This window comes from Podarcis cretensis (genome assembly GCF_951804945.1).
Source record: "Podarcis cretensis genome assembly, chromosome: 2".
In the NCBI taxonomy this organism is placed as follows: Eukaryota; Metazoa; Chordata; class Lepidosauria; order Squamata; family Lacertidae; genus Podarcis; species Podarcis cretensis.
Genome location: NC_137171.1, coordinates 95,161,617 through 95,183,692, shown reverse-complemented (window position 1 = coordinate 95,183,692; position 22,076 = coordinate 95,161,617). Strand labels below are relative to the sequence as shown.

General features: G+C 41.3%; 1 protein-coding gene across 6 annotated transcripts in view; it reads left to right on the top strand.

Moving 5' to 3' along the window:
- LOC307206171 (contactin-6-like) overlaps positions 1-22,076 on the top strand; it is a 195,692-nt gene that overhangs the window by 3,246 nt on the left and 170,370 nt on the right. The gene's annotated exons all lie outside the window — the stretch shown is intronic.

Below are 22,076 nucleotides of genomic sequence, written 5' to 3'. Positions count from 1 at the left end.
TCCCTCTCAGCTTCTCCCTATGGCTCATCTGCTCTTACAGCTGCAAAAGTGACTCTGGGAGTAAATCTTCGGTGTCTGCAATTTCATCTTAGTGACTGTTCGCTTTCTACTTGTACTCTGTATGACCTGAGATATCCTGAAGTCTCTGAGACTGTTCCAGGATGTCATTGGCTGCCTTGGCTTTGAATTACTACATTTGAATTTCTGAGGAGTGGTCTCAGTATTTTGGCTTTTTATCATAGAATTTCTGTTTTTCTTTTTTGACAATCCAGCTTTGTTTCATCCTGTGATGATCTGCCGCTCTAAGCTTCAGAAATGAGTCTTTGGCAGGTATCCTGGATTTGAGCCTTCTTCTTCTTAGTATTTGAGCGGGCAAGTATCCCAATTCCATGGGTAGTTTAGTCACCCATAGTATGGATCTTGTCAATGTTGCTTGACATTGGTCAGTATCTACTTTGCAGTTTGAACACATTTCTCTGCCAGAGCATTGGATTGTGGGTAATATGGACTGCTGGTAAAGGTAAAGGTAAAGGTACCCCTGCCCGTACGGGCCAGTCTTGACAGACTCTGGGGTTGTGCGCCCATCTCACTTAAGAGGCCAGGGGCCAGCGCTGTCCGGAGACACTTCCGGGTCACGTGGCCAGCGTGACATCGCTGCTCTGGCCAGAGCCAGAGCCGCACACGGAAACGCCGTTTACCTTCCCGCTGGTAAGCGGTCCCTATTTATCTACTTGCACCCGGAGGTGCTTTCGAACTGCTAGGTTGGCAGGCGCTGGGACCGAGCAGCGGGAGCGCACCCCGCCGCAGGGATTCGAACCGCCGACCTTTCGATCAGCAAGTCCTAGGCGCTGAGGCTTTAACCCACAGCGCCACCTGCGTCCCTATGGACTGCTGGTAGTGTGCATCAAACCCCACTCTTTTGCAAATCCATGGGATTCTTCAAATTGGGATCCATTGTCAGGAAATAATTCATCACAAATGTCATGCCTTGAGGGTCCTGCCTTTGTCTGGTTTGTTACAGCACTGGATGAGGTGTTTTTCAATTACTTCAATGTAACAGCTACAGTATAATAATCAACCACTAGCAAGTAATGCTTTCCTTCCAGTTCAAATAGTTCTGTAGCCAGTTGCTGTCAGATTCTGCGGGACATCTCCTTAGTTATCATGGTTTCTTTGTTCTGTTTTTGTTGTTTTGAACAAGTACAACTGTCTCCAACCATCTTCTGTTCATGCCAGGCCAGTAGAGCATATCCCTTGCTCTTCTCTTGCACAATACCATCCCAAGGTGTCCTTTGTGGACTCTTTCCAGCTTCTCTGGAATTGCTTTTGGCATCGTTTTCTATTGTTGGTTCTGTCTTATCATTCCAGAATTTTCTTATAGCCAAAGGAACTTGATGCCTCTTGCTAAACCACCCTCTACTTATCTCCACTAGCTTTCAAGATATTCATTACATTCTCTCTCTCTCTTCTTTCTGCATTATTTCTTCTAGTTTTTTTGTGGATGCAGGCAGGTGTTGTGATGTCATGTGCACATGTTCTTCTAAGTTTTCTTTTCTTCTCGTTGACATTTTCCACACAGTTGTGTGAGAGCAGATCAGCTATGGTTACTCTTATGTTGCACTGTTGCAGTTTTAAGATCATGTGCTGAAGACTTGGTGGAGCAGAAGTTAGAGGTTTCTTTAGTATGCTTTCGAGGGATTTGTGATTGGTTTCTGCAGTTTCAAATTACCCATAAATGGTGCTGATGAAATTTCTGACACCCAGCAAGGGTAGCAAATAGTTCTTTTTCGATTTGGGCATAATTCTAATGAATAGGTATTCATGCACTTGAAGTATGCACCACAGGAAGCCCTTCCTGCAGTGTTGGTATCAGTCTTTCTCAAGAGATTATGGAGCAGTGTGCCACCGAACAGTGCCTAGTGCAGTGTTTTGGTCTGTTTGTTGAGTAATACAGTGGTACCTCAGGTTAAGTACTTAATTCGTTCTGGAGGTCCGTACTTAACCTGAAACTGTTTTTAACCTGAAGCACCACTTTAGCTAATGGGGCCTCCTGCTGCCGCCGCACCGCCAGAGCATGATTTCTGTTCTCATCCTGAAGCAAAGTTCTTAACCTGAAGCACTATTTCTGGGTTAGCGGAGTCTGTAACCTGAAGCGTATATAACCTGAAGTGTATGTAACCCGAGGTACCACTGTACTCTGAGCTTCAAGCACCCGCTGAAGCAGGCAGATAGTGGAAGGTTGACTGGGGGCTGCCCTGCATAAAGTGGGCAGCACCTGACCAGTGAGACATGAATACCTCTCCCACCAATAAAGGCAGCTTGTGGTGCTCATACCTTATGTCAATCAGGTTGAGCTTATAACCGCTGCCTCCCATGTTATTTTTGCTGCATTAGCAGCCCCGAAGTGACCTTTCTGGGGCACAAGCCTGGGCAGTATATACTCAGGTCTTGGGCAGCCCGGATGGCAAGACCCTCTTCTCAGTCTCGCTGATGTGGTCCAAAGGAAATCAGAACAATACATTTAGCACCAGTTTGGCTGCAAGAGTTTTCAGAAGGAGGCATCTTCCATTCCTGCTAACTGCCCCCTCTATATGTAGTGCCACGCATCATACCCCATCCCAATCCTAAAGGTATCCCAGTGCCCCAAAGCATTTGGAGGGCTGTAGGGTGCTGCAGATGGAAATGGGGGCAGCAGAAACCTCATTCTGGGAACAATCACTCTGTTCTCTTCATGGAAGGAAAGTTGAGATCCAAGGCATAATAAGGAGTTGGGAGTAGTTTCCAACATAACTTGCATACGTTCAAATGTCTATGCCTGTGCCTTCAAAGGTACATGTGCAGGTATTGTGACTTAAGCCTCTGCTTGCACCATTGCAGCACCTAATGTGGATAAGAGGGAGCTGTAAGTTTCAAAGCAGAATAAGAGGTTCTTAAACATGAGACTAGAAAGATCAGTCTTGGAGAAGCAAGGCCACATAAAGGCTTGGCCAAGAAGAATGCAGTCCACTATTTCATATTGTCCAATATTTGGCTCAAGCAAATGTTGGATCCCAAGCGTCTCTAAAGCAGGTTTCTAATAGCTGCATGCAATGAAGATGTTTACATATGCTGTACTTGATTTACCCCCTCCCATAATCTATGTTACTTTCCTTTGAATTCATTAAAGAGACTGCTTTGCATAGCTTTAACAGATCTCATAAAGTTTCTTACCATCATCCTGAACTGGCTGCTTGAATTGGACTAATTATAGATGAATTGGAGTTTTCAGCATAAGCTCAGCTTCTCAGGATTATACATTGTAGCTCTTTCCAATCACATTTGGATAAACTAAATGGGTATTAGCACTGTTAATAAAAGACCTGTTCCTTCTCCCTGGCCCATGGCTTCTAATCCCCTGACTAATAAAACAGTCAAATCCCATTCTCTCATGCTCTCTGTTAAATTATCTCTTCTTTACCCATATGCTACTGTTTCCAGCGAATTCTCCCACCACAAATAATTTTAGCCTGTTTAATAGCTTGCCCCATGAGTATCACCATCTTCACAGACACATATTCTTTCAGCATGGTGTTGTTTTAGCGAGGGTGATTTATTGTGTGTGATTTTTACTTCCTAAAAACAACAAAGCAACAAAGGGATAAAGAATAAAAGGAAACCATAGTCATCTAATATCTGTAGTTGTCAGAATAGGGAGTCATCCCCCCCAAGATATCTTTGTAGCATAGATTTGTCTCCTTGTTTAATTAGGGGAGATCTGTCACAAAATTGGACTGTGTATCTGTTCTGCTTCCTTTACATCTAATAATTTGAATTTTGTTTTCATTTCCATCACAACTATTTGTGTATAGCTTCCTACAACATGCAGACTCTGTGCCTGTGAGTTTAAATGTGTCCTTATTTTCATGTTAATACGGAACTAAGCTCTACATTAGGGGACGCAGGTGGCGCTGTGGGTTAAAGCCTCAGCGCCTAGGACTTGCCGATCGAAAGGTCGGCGGTTCGAATCCCTGCGGCGGGGTGCGCTCCCGCTGCTCGGTCCCAGCGCCTGCCAACCTAGCAGTTCGAAAGCACCTCCGGGTGCAAGTAGATAAATAGGGACCGCTTACCAGCGGGAAGGTAAACGGCGTTTCCGTGTGTGGCTCTGGCTTGCCAGAGCAGCGATGTCACGCTGGCCACGTGACCCGGAAGTGTCTCCGGACAGCGCTGGCCCCTGGCCTCTTAAGTGAGATGGGCGCACAACCCCAGAGTCTGTCAAGACTGGCCCGTACGGGCAGGGGTACCTTTACCTTTACCTTTAAGCTCTACATTTGCATATGTACACATAGGATAGACCAGTGCTATTTTTCTAGAAAAAGTGGTGCCAGAACCCATCACAAACATTTCCCTTGTTCTCTTATAATGGCAATGACCTGAGAGGTGCTAGAACTTCGTTCTGGTGAGTTCCCACTGGGGAAAAAAAGCCCTGGGATAGACTCACATGACCATTTCCCCCAATATGGTGCCATCCCCTCTTAAAGTGATACCTTTCTGCATCCCAAGCTTATAAATAGTTCCACACCAGTTTGAATCATTGTCCCAACCCATGTTTGAACATCTGTAGACATCAATATCCTGAACATGAGTTGACCTAGTTCATATTCCATCTGCCATATGGTTGCCTCAAGAGCTTGGGGCAAGTGCAGGTAATATCACAGATATCTGTCCTGCTGCACCTTACTATGTAATGGTAGACTGAACAGCTTCCTTAATTGAGAAGACTCACTTTGGGTCTAAATAATGTGCTATTCTGTGTGTATGGTTTTATATTATGTGAAGTAGCATTCAGGAATGAGATTCTGTCCCCCCACCCCAGAAAGTCTGATCTGGTATAGTCCGTTAAGGAATCTTAATAGAATCTTCACAAGACTTTGCAGAACAGTAAGGTTTGCTCCAAAATGAAATGTAATATGGATCTGATCAGGTCACCTGTAGGCAGTTAGGCCAGCGTTTCTCAGTATTGCGGGCACCCTGTGCAATGATAGCTGTTTAGCACTTCTTGTGCTGAAATCCAAATCAGTTCAATCTCTGCTGTGCTTGCTCTACTTGCGTGTCTCTCTGTGAGAGAGAGTATGTGTGTGTAAAGCAAGATATCATTAATATCCCTTAGCTTTTTTTCTAGGAGAAGATTCTGGGGTTATCAGATTCACACTGCGGGATCTGTATGGATTTCTTATAAGTGGAAGGAAATCGGGTTACTGCAGCGTTCTGGAAGATGGGAGTACGTTCTTTACTTTTCATACCAGATAATGTGCCTACAGCCTGTTTCTTTTATAAAAAAGATCAAATTGAGAAAGATAGTCAGAAACACTGCCAGATTTATTCATTCTTCTTGGCAGCATTCTTATTAAGAAAGATGGAAAACAGCAGAGTTAAGAGAAACAAAAACTCATTCTGCCAACCAAGAAAAGTTGCCACTATTCACAGAGGGAGCAGCAAAACCCCGAAGTTTAATAAAGGCAGCCAAGTTATTTTTGGTGGAATGCCAGTCTGCTCTTTTATTGAGTTTCATCCACATTGTTCTATGTTCAAATATAGATGAATGACAAACTAGTTATTTCAGTTATTAGTGTGTGCTTGCTTCACAGATTGCTTATCTCTTTTCTATTCCATACATCTACTGTGAAAAATGCTTACAGCTTTTATTTCAAAAGATTTGAACACAGGTCTGACTGGTTCAATATTCTAGCTGCTAAGTTCTTCTCAGAGTAGAATTAATTAGTCATGCTTATTAATTCCAGTGAGTCTACTCTGAGCAGGACTAGCACCGGCTACAATATTTTCAGGTGCAAATTTCAGGAAACAACAACAACAACAACAAAAATTATCTGAACAGCGTGTCATTTCTGAGCTCTTAAAACACTAAATATTCCCAGGAAGTACACACGGACGTATCTGTTTGACCAGCATGGAATCAGGATTATTGAGCTTATTTATTGCAGCTGTATCCTATCTTTCCTCCAAGGAGCTCAAGGTGGCATACATGTTTCTCCTCCCCCCCCCCCTTTATCATTGCAGCAAGGGTGCAGGTGGCGCTGTGATCTAAACACTGAGCCTCTTGGGCTTGCCTATCGAAAGGTTGGTGGTTCAAATCTGCGTGACGGGGTGAGCTCCCATTGCTCTGCTCCAGCTTATGCCAACCTAGCAGTTTGAAAGCATGCCAGTGGAAGTAGATTAATAGGTACCGTTGTTGCAGGGAGGTAAACGGTGTTTCTGTGCTCTCTGGCTTCCATCACAGTATCCCTTTGCTCCAGAAGCAGTTTAGTCATGCTGGTCACATGACCCAGAAAGCTGTCTGTGGACATACACTGGCTCCCTCGTCCTAAAGTGAGATGAGCGCTGCACCCCATAGTTTCCTTTGACTGGACTTAACCATCCAGGAGTCATTTATCTTTACCTTTATCATTGCAACAGCCCTGTGAATTAGGTTAGGCTGAGAGACTGTGACTGGCCTAATGTCATCCAATGAGTTTCACGGTTGGGCGGGGATTTGAACCCTAGTCTCCAAGATCCTAAACCAACACTTTTACCATACTGGTATAGTTGGAGTACTTGGACTAGTTCAAGAGTGGATAAACTTTTTTTTCTGTTGAGGGGCAATCATTTTGGGTTTGCATGCCAGTGGTGGGTGGTGCTAGAGCAGATGATTGACACAACCAGAAAAATAAATATTGTGAATTAGATTTCAGAATGAAGATCTGCTCCAGTTTTCATCCTGGCTACTTCAGCTTAGAACTCTGAATCCTAAGCAGGTCTAATCAGAAGGAAGTTCCTCTTGATTTTGTGAGGTTACTCTCATATATATATGATTGCTGATTGGATATTCTTTAAAAAATAAAAATAAAACTGATCACTATAGACGTGGGGCATCATACAGGTAGGTTAGGACTGTTGTGCACACTGGCCAGATTGCAGGATGCCTGTCTTTAGACAATATCAACTTTGGTGTGAACCAGCACAACTCTTCTTATATTCTTATGTTCAGTTGTGTGGTCACATTCACAGCCATGTGAATCTACTGCTTATATTACATCTTTTTTGTTATTCACTTTTAAAAGAATGTAATTCTTGCTTCAGGATCAAATTCAGATCAATATGTATCCGATCTCCAGTTTTAATAATAGGCTATGGATTGTTGTCCACTATATAATTTGTCCTGAAATTTCTCTGTGGTTTTTGTTACTGAAACACTAAAGGTCCCTGTGTTCTAAAGTTGGAGTTTATGTGACTAGGGCATAACAAGGAATAATCTTTTGTACATACTATGTTAGAAATTAAATTACCCTTTAAGCAAGCCATTAATCATGTTGAAGCAGTCTAATGAGACTGAAATAAAGAGAAAGAAATAGCCGGGCCAACTTGATGCCACAATGAATCAATATCATTTTATCAAGATTATTTTTGCCTATTCCCCCTCCCCTTTACCTCTCAAGTAACATATTGCCAAAGAGGGAGTTTCTTACATACCCTGTTCCACTAAATAGGCTTAATAGCAGCTACAGGTCTCATTCCTTATTTCTTCTGCCCCTTACCCCTTCAGCTCCTTTTTCGTCATTGCTCATCTGAATGGGGTGGTCCTTCTTGGAGGATAAAAGTCTGATGGTGACCATAAGCTTCAGGTAGGCTTATGAGTCACAGCTGGTAGATCCCAAGCTACTTACTGCCTTTTTTAATATAACAACCAGCACATTGGACTGGGACCAAGAAACAAATCAGCAACTAGCATAGCTGTTTAAGCACTGCTGAGCTATGTTTCCTAAAGGCTAAAGCTGGACCTACCAGATGCAGACCCAATAGGTAGCACCACATACATCAACTGGAAATAACCTAATCAAGTTCAAGGGCATGGAAAACTATAACCAGGTTATATCTGTCCAGGAAGCGCTAGGATGTTCCAGCCTTAGTTGGATAGGGTGAGTGGAGCCAGCAACAAAAGTTACCTTCCAGAAGCTGGTAAGCAAGGTGGAGGACTTAAAAATTATTTCCATGGCAAGAGTTCCTCCACTGGGAAGATTATGTGAGATCTTGTGCAGCCTTCATGAAATCTCAGATGACCCCTTCATACAGCCCCCCTCCTTTTCCATTTGTTTGTTTTCCTGCCATCTGTGCAAAGCTGCAATCATGTACCAGTAAGTAAAGCACATGTAAGTTTCAGGTCTACTGTATACCCCTGTCACCACATCTCTCCAGCCTCCATGCAGGCAAGCAGGAGGGATTATCACAGTTCAAAGGTGCATCCAAGGCAGGCAAAAACACTCAAGAAAGGTGCAGGTCAGGGGTGGTGAGGGCAGTAGCTTAGGAGAATTGGGCATGGCCTGGGTCAGGTGCCATGGACTGGATAGAGAAGCCCAGAGGGTTTTTTTCAAACCCTGAGCTAGAGGTATTCCATGTGCTATAGATGCTGCTTCAGTGTTACTTTTAAGGATGTGGAAAACTGCAATTAAGGTTACCAGATTTTTTTCCAATAAATCCGGGGATACTTTTCAACTTCCTACTAAATAGATACATTTTGTCAGGGGACTGATTTGTAGATCCGGGGACTGTCCCCAGGAAATGGGGATGTCTGGTAACGTGCCATCCTAATATCCAAGTAGTGAGAGACTCCAGGGGGTCCTGTGCTTACCCAGGGCTCAGTTTCCTTCAAATGAAGGTCCATGGACACTGTAGTGTCTTTAGGATATAGGATTATATTTACACACATATACAAGCTGAGCATAGGATGGAGGGGCTCACTGCATTAACACTCCCATAGATCATGTTTCCCCTTTAGGTTTCCAGGGGACCCCCAAATTCCAGTACAGAGCAAGACATGCCTCTCTCCCAAGCTTCCATCTCTCATACACAACAGCTCTGACTATTGTTCTATATACCAGCCAGGTGCTTAGGGGTGGGAAAAAAGCAATTTGTTCTTTGGCACAGAGCAACTTCTTTGCAGATGCTCTGGAGGAGGTTGGTACAGCCAACCAAAACCATTACCTTGACAAAGGAGTATATATATGAGCCAGTAATTTGGCTTACTTCTATTCAATATGATGTTTTGAACAGTGCACGAGTACCTATTATATCACACCTTTTGAGGTTCATATCCTTCCTTTTTGTTTCCTGCTGTCACTCCAGCATGAAGGATGATCATTTGGACATCCTTAAGAGGATCAGATATGTCAGAATTATTTCTGTATGCTACCAGGCCATTTGCTATGCTAATAGCGCTTATAATGCATTACAGAACAATATATAATGTGCATTGTCTCCATAAGGACATATATTTCAAAAGAAGGAAGTGCTTGTTTTATTTAGGCTAGAGGATCAGTCTTGGTAAATTTTCTATCTGCAGTACATCACTCTTTAGTAAACTATTAGATGGAAACATACTGCATTTTAAGCAAGGGAAATGGCAAGAATTTCTAGGGGATATGTCCCATTTAAGTCTGCTTGGTGTCACTAGAACATTACAAACAAGCTGTGATGAACAAAAAAATCTAGTTCTATGCTTCTCCTCAGCTGATCACAGACTGCATATCTTCATTATTAAAGCTGGCTGAATCAATAAAACAGATTTTGTGTTCATTCTCATAACATTATTTTTGTTCCTTTCTCGTGTGTTTTCATAAAGATTTATTTCTTGTACATATGGTTCACATCCTCCAATGGTCTCAATCTATTTTCAAGTTTGAGAAGATCCTCAACTGTTCTTTTTTATGGTCAAATTGATCATGCACTGACTAGAAGAGTTATGTACTATAAAATCAGGATTTCTGTACAAGCTGCTGAAAGGAAATTTGGGCAGCTTTTGAATTATGAAATCTATCCCCTCCCCTCCACACACTCACATGCACACAAATATATGGTGGATCATTGATTCTGTAATGGAGTGGGGTGGAACACTGATCTCTCTCTCTCTCTCTCTCTCTCTCTCTCTCTCTCTCTCTCTCTCTCTGTTTCCAATACCTGGAGCTTAAAGTGAGAACTTCTCTTCCTCTCTGTGGTTTCTCATCTGGTATGCTCCCTGTGTCCTTGGGTAGGCATTGTGGAGCTGTAGGTGTTTGGCTTTTCAGGTGAATCTGGCTCAGTGAAACATGTCTGTGAATTCCCTGGCAAGGGTTCACAGCCATCAGCCATCAGCAGAAACCTGGTTCTGCTCTTCACTTGTTAGGAAAAACCTTTCTGAAAACCAGATCACACTCTTCCTTCCATGAGCCTTAAGGATGGGGCCATGGCAACTACACTGTCTAATAAATCTCCACAGGGAACTGACTATATATACTAGAGCTGTTGCATTCAGCTCTGACAACTGGTTGAGTACTGTATAATTTTGAGAGGGCCTGGGTCTCTTATCAAATACATTGTGGGGTCTCAGAAAATCACATTACAAGAAATGGAGGGAGCAAATGCTTCAGACCTCACTCCCCTTAAACCTTTTTTGGGTTATTTAAGTCTACCATCTTAAACTAAATTTGGTGGCTATTCCCTGCAATGAAGATGTTTTAGTGTTCAAAGTTAAAAAACACACAAAACGCCTCACACACTGGCTCATTGCTCTTCTTGGTCATCCACAGCTGCTGCTGGAGCCATAGATATATTTGCTTATCTCTTGAAATTACCATGGCATGCAAATTGTAACACTACCAACTTGAAATAAATTGGTGACGAAATAGGAATGAACATGAACTTGGAAACTTTCAAGAGAGATTATCAGGGCTAAAGCTTTCATCCGAGAAGAGCTTTATTGATTCAGAAATAAACAGAATATCTAATCAAACCATTTAGCAATGGTTTATGTTTGACAGAAAAATTCTGATGCCCTTTTGGTGATCAGGTTGATAGTTTCTATGTTTGCATCTTATGTTTTTTTTCTAAATGTGTAGTCCAATCCTGTGCAAATTTACATGGAAGTAAGCCCACTGTATGCAATGGGACTTACTCCAGGTTCTAGTGAGCATGCGATTTTAACCCATAATAATTATAATAGCCTGTCTTTTATATAGCAGAATTTCAGTATTTAAAGCACCTTAGCCATATGATCATAGTAGTGTAAAGTAAGCCAGTATTATGGACCCCAACTGCAGAATAAAGAATAAAGTAGAGCAACTATTGCCTTGCCTAAAGCCACCCTACTGGGCCTGTGGCCTGGGTGACATGTGAACTAGGGCCTTTCTGACCACAATGTACTCCCTTAGCTGCTTAAACACACATATAAAAAGGCACAAACACACATCGGAGAAGTGGAAGATAGCTGCACCAGTAGTGCCTAAACAAACCATTTTCAGGATATATGGAGAAACATTTCAACAGTAATGCTGAAAGACAAAGATTGCATTTGATTTAGGATACATAAATCTTTCCTGTCTTGTTAAAAGATTAGCTATAACCACATCAAACTCTTCAAACAAAGCTCGGACTATTTTAGATTGAGCAAACAGTTTAGAGCAGGAAAGTGATCAGGTGGGGAACAGGTACTTTTCAGCATTGTTGTTGTCAAAAGCTGAAAATTGCTTCTTGATTTAGGGTCCCTATAAAATTGTGCAGAATTGTTTGTAGAGTGAATGAATCCATAAAACCATTGTTCTGTGCATGGTGGATAATTTTACATTTTGAAACATATCCCTATTGTTGATTGTGGTGGTGATGGCGCCACTTTATGAACACTGTAGCCATTTGGAAAGACTAGTGTTATAGAAAAAGTACTGAAGAAACCCATATAATATCAAGCAGTCATTATTCAGAACATAGTTACATGGCTTTACTTGCTGGAATGCATCTTGCACTTAGCATGTAATGTAACCTTGCCCAGTGAGTACCAAAGTACCCACAAATCTCTGATGTATTGAAGCATTCAGATATTCATCATGGAACGACAGCCTTGGAAGAGCTTTGTGAAAACACAATGGCATTTGAAATGCCTTTGATGCCAATAACAAAACAACAGAATGTGGGCATTTTTTAGATGTTAACAAAGTAATATGTGGACATTCCAGTCTTTCACATGATGTGAGGAGTGCCATTATTTTCAAAGAACTTACTTCCAAATATGCAGCCGTAGATTGCATGCAGCCTAAATTAACCAAACATGCCAGATGGAAAAACACCCAAAGGATTCCAGTAAATTAATTGTTTTGCTTTCAATCTATTAACTTAAACCAACCAGGCAGACAGAAAAGAAAAGATAGAAAAGAAAGAAACTTTTTGGATCCAACTGAATTACATTTAAGTGGTTAACCCTTGTGTTTTAATATCTATATCTCCATAGAAACAAAGAACGTAGCTCAAAATATAAACAAAATTCTGAACATAAATGTAACTCGGTTCCAGAGACTAATAGACCCAAGACTTACTCTCCATAAATACACCAAGAACAAAGGTTCCCAAACCTGATACTGGTGGTCTTCCGTGTGTGACTTTGAAGAAGAGCTGTGGCTGCTCAGTCATAATTGAAGCCTTCCTTTGCATTCTGTGTTGTTTTCCCAGCAACTAGCGAAGCAATGCACAAAGCACTCCCTAGCTGCAGTAGCTGCTGAAGGCTAATAGAATTGACACCAGTTCTGGTGGCCCTTCCTGTCCTTTTTCTCTCTTGCTGTTTGTGCATGTCCAGAGTCAGTTCAGGCACAGAGTAAGTCTTTTAAAGCCATGTTTATTTCTTCTTCCTCTTCTTCTTCTTCTTCTTCCTCCTCCTCCTCTTCTTCTTCATTTACCTTCCTTTTACTCTAACGTCCCAATGGCAAGCCACACAACATCACAACACAATATGAAAAACAATTTAAAACAACTTCCAATCACAAAAATAAGATGGGTCCTAAAAATACGTGCAGCGCTTCATTTCTTTGTTGTTGTTGTTTAGTTGTTTAGTCGTGTCTGACTCTTTGTGACCCCATGGACCAGAGCACGCCAGGCACTCCTGTCTTCCACTGCCTCCCGCAGTTTAGTCAAACTCATGTTGGTAGCTTCTGTCGTCCCCTTCTCCTTGTGCCCTCAATCTTTCCCAACATCAGGGTCTTTTCCAGGGAGTCTTCTCTTCTCATGAGGTGGCCAAAGTATTGGAGCCTCAGCTTCAGGATCTGTCCTTCCAGTGAGCACTCAGGGCTGATTTCCTTAAGAATGGATAGGTTCATTTCTTACCCTGTCACAACTTTTGTTCCTCTCTTCCACCCTCCATGGAATGTTAGAGTGGAAGGGGTCACAAGGATCATCTAGTCCAGCCTTCTTCAAAGTAGGAATCTTTTGCCCAACATGGGGCTCAAGCCCACAACCCTAAGATCTTATAAGAGTCTCACACTTTACTGACTCAGAGATGTTCTTAATGTTACTACAGCCTACAGCAAAAACAAACAACAATGGATTCCACAAATGGCATACTGAGATGGTAGCATTACATTATTCAGTTTCTTATTCAAAGCACTCCAACGTGGCTCCAAACTATTCCTTTGTCTACCTAGCCAATTTTCTTTTATTTGATAACTTTTCAAACAAAGCTATTACCCAAACCATTTTATAACAATACTATTTCATAGCTCCATCCAAATCCAATAACTGGTAGACTTGGTGTGTGTGTGTGTGTGTGTGTGTGGTTTTTTTGGGGGGACGGGGAAATGTAGATGCTGTCAACAAAGAAATTTGATGCCTGAGGCAAAGGGTGAGACAGCTTCTTCCCCTCCCTGCCTCCCAGCTGTATGTACAGAAGCCATCAAGCCTGTAGATTAATGTTATTTCTACAGAGGTGATGGGGGAGAATCCTCACAATAATGGCATACACTAGGCTAGCTCTGGGGTGCAGGGCAGACTGTGGAAAACACACAGAGAACTCTGTCTGCTTCAATCCATCAGCATTTGCAGTTGCATCTCAACTTCGAAAACAGCATGTAGAGCTCTCCCTTCTTATCTCCCAAACACCTAGTAGAATATATTTCAAGTCTTTGCATAAACAGGGATCCAGATTAACCATAGTGATGGGAATCTTTTAAAAACCTGTTGCTCACATATGAGTAACACAGCTAGTGCATGCTTCTCCAGCATTAGCACACCAAGTGTTTGGCTTATAGACTCCTAAATAGGTAACTTTTTTTTAGCACACCTGGAACTGCAATTGCACCAAATCCAAGTGTGTTCCTCTTCCAGTCCTTTAGCACAGGAGCATGGGACTTTCAGGATCTTGACATGGACAGAGAGGCAGTGGTAAGCACTACACACAGCTGGTTCTGTTTGGGGACAGCATATTTTTTAAACATGTTTTTCTGCTCGCCTCTGAAACAACACAATCTGCTGCAACTTTAACAATATCACTTTGAACTGGGGGGGGGGGGGGGAATGCTTCACAACATGTCTCCAAAAATATTCAGTAAGACACAAGAGTGTTATCTGTAAGTTTTTCCATATGTTTGGTGACACTTGCTTTAAAATTAGCTACAAAGAACTGCCATTTTGACAAGACAGTCTGTGACAAGTTGTTAAAGAAAGTTATTTATTCTAATATTAATTAGGGGACCCTTAGCCATCCTGCAGCAAGAATGTGAAAGTGAACAGTAAAGTGAACTGTGAAAGGGGCAATTCATCTGGTGGCAATATAATATTGTATTGTATTATAAACATTTATGTAAGACTTTTATATACAATATAATTATTATATGGTATGGTATTATACACTTATGTAAGACTTTTGAATATCCGCATAGAGTGTTATACCCCTTACAAAAACCCTTTAAAGGAGATTTTCTTTTTCTCATTTTGCAGATTGAGAAGGGGAATGAGTTGAAAAATGAGTTCATGGCAGAGATTAACCTCAACACTGGGACTCTTTAATTTACAGGCTTCTGATTCAGAGGGCTCCCAAATTATTCTAAACATACTCATTTTAACGTTGGAACATATGAAGATGCCTTTATATCAAAATAAAAAAAAATCCTTCCAGTAGCACCTTAGAGACCAGCTAAGTTTGTGATTGGTATGAGCTTTCGTGTGCATGCACACTTCTTCAGATACACTGAAAGAGAAGTCACCAAACCCTTATATATAGTAAGAGGGTGGGGAGGGGTATTACTCAGAAGAGTTTGGATTTGATATCCCGCCTTTCACTCCCTTTAAGGAGTCTCAAAGCGGCTAACATTCTCCTTTCCCTTCCTCCCCCACAACAAACACTCTGTGAGGTGAGTGGGGCTGAGAGACTTCACAGAAGTGTGACTGGCCCAAGGTCACCCAGCAGCTGCATGTGGAGGAGTGGAGACGCGAATCCAGTTCCCCAGATTACGAGACTACCACTCTTAACCACTACACCATACTGGCTCTCAAAGGTGGTGGGAATGGGTGATTGGCTGATAGGTGTGGTAAGCCTGTTGACGACTGTTAACAACTGCAATTGGTCTTACAGGAAAAAGCAAGGGGTGAGATAACTAAAATAGCTTTATCATGTATAATGAGATAAGAATCCAATGTCTCTATTCAGACCAGGTCTCTCCATGGTTTTAAGTTTGGTAATAAGTTGCAATTCAACAACTTCTCTTTCCAGTCTATTTCTGTTTTTGTTTTTTTAAAATAATATTTATTGCTTTTAAACCTTACAAACAAGAAGAAAAAGAAAAGGAGAAAAAAGAAGAAAAAACAAAAGAAAGAAAAAACAATACAATACAATATATAAACAATACACCACACAACATTAACGCATTAAACTAAACAAAACAGAACAAAAACAATTTAAAAACATACATCATACCATTTTAATGCCTTATCTTTCATTCCCTTGTTTCATCGACTTCCTCTCACCTCCCTTTTTGTATTTCACTTCTATTAATTGTTTCAGCAATTCCTTTCCATCTTTCACTATTTTCTGTCATATAAATACCTTAACTTATTTTAACCTTATTTTCCATTAATACTATAATACTTATTTATGCTTAACTCCTTATAACACTTCTACTAAGGCCATATAATTTCATTCCAACATTTTTCTAGCACTCATTGATTTTACCATATTTCTATAAATAAACTTTAAACTTTTTCCAATCTTCTTCCACCGTCTCTTCTCCTTGGTCTCGGATTCTGCCAGTCATTTCCGTCAATTCCATATAGTCCATCAACCTGGTGATCTTCTGTCCGAGGCTCTTAACTCTTTTCCAGGTCCCTTCTGCAAGTCTTCTTTGTATTTATACATACACTTTACTTTGTCTTCTGCTGATCTTGTTCTTAATTTCCTTTCTTTGATGCTGAAGAGTAGGTCTCGGGGGAGCTCCAACCTAGCAATGTTTTTATTCCTTCTCAACATGTCATCCACATCTCCGTGGTTAAAACTAGAATTCAAAAGATATTTTAGGACGTGTTTCAAAATCCCTCCAAATCTAAAGATCCCCACAACTCCAATTTCCTTCTGACCCAGGTCCAGATCCCAAAGGTCAGTAAATCCCTGCATGAGATGATCTATCCAACTTTCCTTCTCCAGTCCAAGCAGGGTTCCAATCTGACTTTCTCTGAATTCAGTCATAGAGGGCAACAACTTGTAGTCATCAAATTGCCTCTGTAAGGCTGGGGCTGTCTCCCTCTCCACTTGTATTACTTTAGGTTCAACAACCACAACTTTCTCCCTCGCTTTCTCCACCATTTGGCATGTCAGAGTAGATTCCTGTATCGGTTCCTGAATAGTTTCTGTGTAGATGTTCACTTTTTGTCCCAAATTAGTCGCTTTTTGTCCCAAAATATCAATTTTAATATTCATCACATCCGTCTTCTTGTGGAGCTGTTGCAATGACTCACTTATCTTGCATAGTGCAATCACTAAGGCTTCTTCTGTCGACATTCTCAAGCAATCCAAGGTCAATCTCATGGTTTTCTCTTGCAGCTGGAGATTCCACCAGCCCAACTCTTGTAACAATTTCAAAGGCTCCCTCTAGAGGGAAACAATTTCTGCTTGTAATAATCCTTTTAAGCACAGTTCAAGCAGTAAAATTAGTTTCAATTTTCAGCTACTTTTACTCCTTTTTAAACGCAGAAGGAGACAATGGAAACAATGTATTTCTCTTATTTAACTCCCTGTCACAGTCAATGAACTTTCCCAAAAATGTCAATCTTACTAGCAGTCCGTTTCCAGGTTCAGAGCGGTGGTGATCCAACTTTCTTCACTCTCTCCTGCAGGCTTACACGATCCAAAATTTTCCCCCTCTTCTCCTGCCTCCAAGGGGGCGTTTAATGATTTTAGCCGATGGAAGTTTAATCATTTACATAGGACTTTCCAAGACTTTAGCTTGCAAATTCTTTGCTTCAATCTATTTACAAAAGGGGAAGGCGGACTTCCTGTTTGAAACCTCCCTGTTTTGGTGCCAAATTAAGACGTTTAAAAATCCAATTTTCCGTTCTACTCACAGGTAGTTGTTTAGAATCAAATTGTCCACAGGAAAAAGTCAGCGCTCTCCGGCAACAGCAATGCGGCTTCACTCCGTGAAAAAAGCAGTCAATTCGAAGCACCGCGCCGCTCACCCCACATCGCTCTGGATCCCCAAAACTGGGTCTCCCCGTGAGTAGGGGAGGCGCAAAAGGTGCCAGCCGAATCCCACGTTCACAGGCTTCTCCCGCCTGCAATTTTTAGTGGGTCTCTGCCTTCGCCGTGGCGGTCAGACCCTGAATTCCACGGAGCAAGTTCCTCCCGATCAGAGGAATTGCGCCATTGCCGGAGGCGCTAACCCGGAAGTCCTCTTTCCAGTCTATTTCTGAAATTCTTTTGTAATGAGCTACTTTGAGATCTTGTATCGAATGTCCTGGGAGATTGAAGTGTTCTCTGTCTTGTGATTCCTGATGTCAGATTTATGTCCATTTATCCTTTGGCGTAGGGTTTGGCCTGTTTGTCCAATATAGAGAGCTGAAGGGCACTGTTGTGTGGGGTCTGAGTCCAATTTTATGTAAAGGCGGTATTGGAAAGTTGTCTGTGAGCCTCCTAGATGTAATCAGTTTTGTTCATGGTGACGGGGTCTCTTCTCTAAAGGAATTAAATGAATTCTTTAGTTTTGGGCATTAAGGGCAGGATTTTTTCCTTTTGCATAATGGAGGATACTTCCAGGAAAGGGGAGGAAACAGTTTCCCCCCAGGTTTTTTTAATATAACAAAGGTAAAATCACTTAGCATGATAGCAGAACCTTTCCATCTAACTTACTGATATAGCCCAGGCTTCATCCCCTTAAAAGAGATTTAAAAAGCCTACAATTTGCATCCAACTCTAGCAGAAACTTTAAAAGCTAGAGACGTTTCATATTCTTTTCTTTTCTTTTTATTAAAAAGTTTGCTGCATGAAAACCCTCAAGTAGCTCTGCTTAAAACTTGGCAGGCTGAATTCACTCTGGAAAGGCTTGCTTGCCTGCACATTTCATCCACTTCTGTAAACAGGGTAGGGAAGTTATGGCTATAGTAGTCAATGGGATGAAACAGTGTTGGATTTAACTAATCAAGTTTGTACCCAAATAATGAATGAAGACAAAGTGTAATTCAGTAAATCAGTTTGGCTGCTCCCAAAGGTTACAGATACAAGGCAAATCTTATGCTTGTCGCGTACCTCTAGAGAGAATTTTGCTTTAGTCCTTCTTACTCATCACAGGAAGGTCTGAAGTGCAGGCAGCCCATGAATGGACGTGGGGAAAGTGATGCTTGCATACACACCTTATCCCACCTTTAAACCCCTACACATTCACTCAAATGCATGAATAGGGCTTAGATACTCTACCAGATCATTTCCACACAAGGTTTGCCCTATAGGAGTTAACCTTCCAGGTGACACAGGCAAGCTTCCTGAGTAACTCATTTCTGCCCACTGTCCATTACTCAGCACTAAATATTTGGGATATTATGTGGTAATTAAAGCTGAAATCAGTAGGTCAGACGATAGGCAGAGGAAAGAAAACAAATTATTAATGCAGGATGTAAATCTTTCAATAAAATGAAAGCAATTTGTCACCAGATGCAGCCATCTCACTGGACCCGATGTCAGGATCAACCCTGTATAGTCTGAAATGCTCAGACTGAAAGCAAGCAATATTTTAAAGGCCATTTCCTCTGAAGTTCTGGAGATTAATGTTTTTCTGGTTGGATCCACTGGCTGAGTTTGTTTGAAAGTGTCTACAGTGTAATAGAGTCTACCATCACCATGCTTTCAGCAAGCTGGATTTTTCAAACTTGATTAACATGTGGGACTTATTTAGAAGCTGGCACATGCTTTTTTCTTTCTTTTTGATCTTATCTTGCACCAACTTCAGATGTAATCAAAAAAAGGTAAACCCCCCTGCCAAACTATCTTCTTTGTATAACTATTAACAAAGACTTCTTTAGAGATTCTATATTATTATTATTATTATTATTATTATTATTCTTTACATAGTTCTTTTCATTGCACATAATGCTGACTGACTGTAGTCTAACCCCGCAGTGAAAGCATCCTAGCTAGCAAGAAAATATGTACAGCTACCTAATATTTGGTTTACAGTTCTGCACATCCCAGCTGACAGGTGATTAAAGCTCTACGAGAGTCATCCTCTCCAATGCATAAATGGACTCATTTTTTTAAGCTCTATTTTTGCTCAAAGTATTTCCTGGCAATTCTCTGGGGAAATCTGAGACTTAGAATTTGTATTCATGTTGGAATTAAGGCTGCCAGGCTGAAGTTCTGGTGGTTAATAAGCTGGCAGGTTTCCAATTTCTTGTCTGAGAAGCAAAAATTGACCTTCCCACCCCTTCATTTCATTGTTAAAAAAATGATTTGCAAATAAAGACTATGAGCCATGACTGCAGGTGGTAGAAGTAACACGTGGCCTTTCTGATCCCACTTCTAAGGAAAGGACTCCGTTTACAGAAGGCAACTCATTGAAGAAATAACAAAAAAGTAGAGAAAAAATAACTAAGCCCTTAATAATTTGTTATAACACATTTAAATGTTTTATTGGCAGAAAGGAAGTCCCCAGGGCATTGCTAGCTACTGAAAAGATATGGGGCATAACCCCATAGACTAAAATTTGCAAATGATTATTTATCTGCTAGATGCAAATCTTGGCTTTGAAAGTCAACAATTTTACATCTGAGTAATACCAGCTAAATTCTTCAGTTAATATACATCACCCCAAATCAGTTCCTTTGTACAGTGGTACCTCGGGTTACAGATGCTTCAGGCTACAGACGCTTCAGGTTACAGACTCCGCTAACCCAGAAATAGTACTTCGGTTTAAGAACTTTGCTTCAGGATGAGAACAGAAATCGTGCTCCAGCGGCGCAGCGGCAGTGGGAGACCCCATTAGCTAAAGTGGTACCTCAGGTTAAGAGCAGTTTCAGGTTAAGAACGGACCTCCAGAACGAGTTAAGCTCTTACCCTGAGGTACCACTGTACTTCAATTACTCCCAGTTCCCCAACTGATCCTGGTACAATTCCTAATCATCAACATTATCATCACTGATAATAATTAACTTTCTATACCACTCTTCATCCGATGATCAAAGGGTGGCTTACAGCAAGCAAGCAAGCAAGCAAACACACACACACACACACACCATCTTCCATTCATTACCTCCCCAAATCATCTCTGGATAAAATTGTCTGAAATTAATTTAGTTCCCCAAATTAATGTCTTACCCATAGCCAGTGCTTTTTTTTCCTAAAAAAAATGTTTAGGGGTACTCTCATTTTGACTCAAGAAAATCACCATTTTATAAATAAATACAGTAAATGGATGAAAGTACAAAGATTCACAAAATGTTTAGGGGTATGCGTACCCCTGCTCCCCCCCCTGAAAAAAGCACTACCCATAGCCAAGATCATTCCCAGATCCATTTTCTCTAATTTAATTTCCCACTCAGAAACACTTGGAGAAACCCTAGCAATGCCCCTTAGAATCTCAGAGGCCATTTGCTAAAATGAACATCACGTTTGTGCATGCACATAAACACACACACACACAGAGAGAGAGGGGGGGGTGACTGATGCAGCAACACAGGTGAGGCACCTCTGCTCTCTCAGTTTCCAAACACAGTGTGTTGCTGGTGCTTACTGGAGGGAGAGCAAGAGGTGGGAGGTAGGGGAAGCTCACTGTTGTTATTTGTCCCATAGCCCATATAATACATATGTAAAGTGGAGTATCTAAGTGACATTTTGTATTTTGAAGGAACCATAATTAATAGTTAAAAAAAAAAAATCTGCAAAAGCCAGAAAGAACATTTCAGAAGTAAGAATAATAAACAGCACGAGGTCCTGCAAAAGAAACATCCCGCCGCCTGTGCCCAGAATAAAAATGAAGAGCCACAATAATTGAGAGATGTCTTCTGCACATTGTTCAGAACTGGAGATTTGTGACTTATTGCAAGCTAATCCCCTTCAGCCATTAGCTCAGTGCATGGCTGGAGGGTGGCAGGCGAATGCTGGTGTGGTTTGCTGAATAAATTGCAAATCAAAGGGAGTGGGATCACTGGCATGTAAAACACAATCTGCTTAGTCCTGTTTAGTCTACCTAAAGGACTGCATCTAAAAATAGCCACAAAAGACTTACAGCTCTTTACCTCTTCCTTGCTCCTAAACGCAGCAAAAATAGAAATAAAGATGGGATAATTACTTATCTCGGTAAAATGATCACCATTTTTCAATTGCAACTCTGAGAAGTTAATGTCATACATAAATAGCTGCTTCTTGTGTATTGAAATAGCAGATAATCATCATCTGAAGGAGGATCTGGGACCACAAAACTGATGGATGCAGTTATTATTCACAAGCAAAATGTGCATTATTGGTGTGTGTGTGTTGTGGAAACCTCAGGGTTATTCTGAGTCACCCCTCCCCTCCCATGAGTAGTGTGACTTTGGTTACATGCACATAAACATGACTTGAATCAGCATTTGTATGACGATAATGCATTGCTTTATGGATTTAAAATTGTAGCTGTTAAATGGAAATACCAGTGTCTAATATTTTATTTCTCAAGAATGTAATTCTCTTTCATTCTCTGGCCCTCACTCTCATTCACACATATCCATGTTTGTAGCCAGTCTCTCTAATACAAGACTAGCCAACAGGGAGCCCCCTAGATGCTGCCAGCTACAACTTC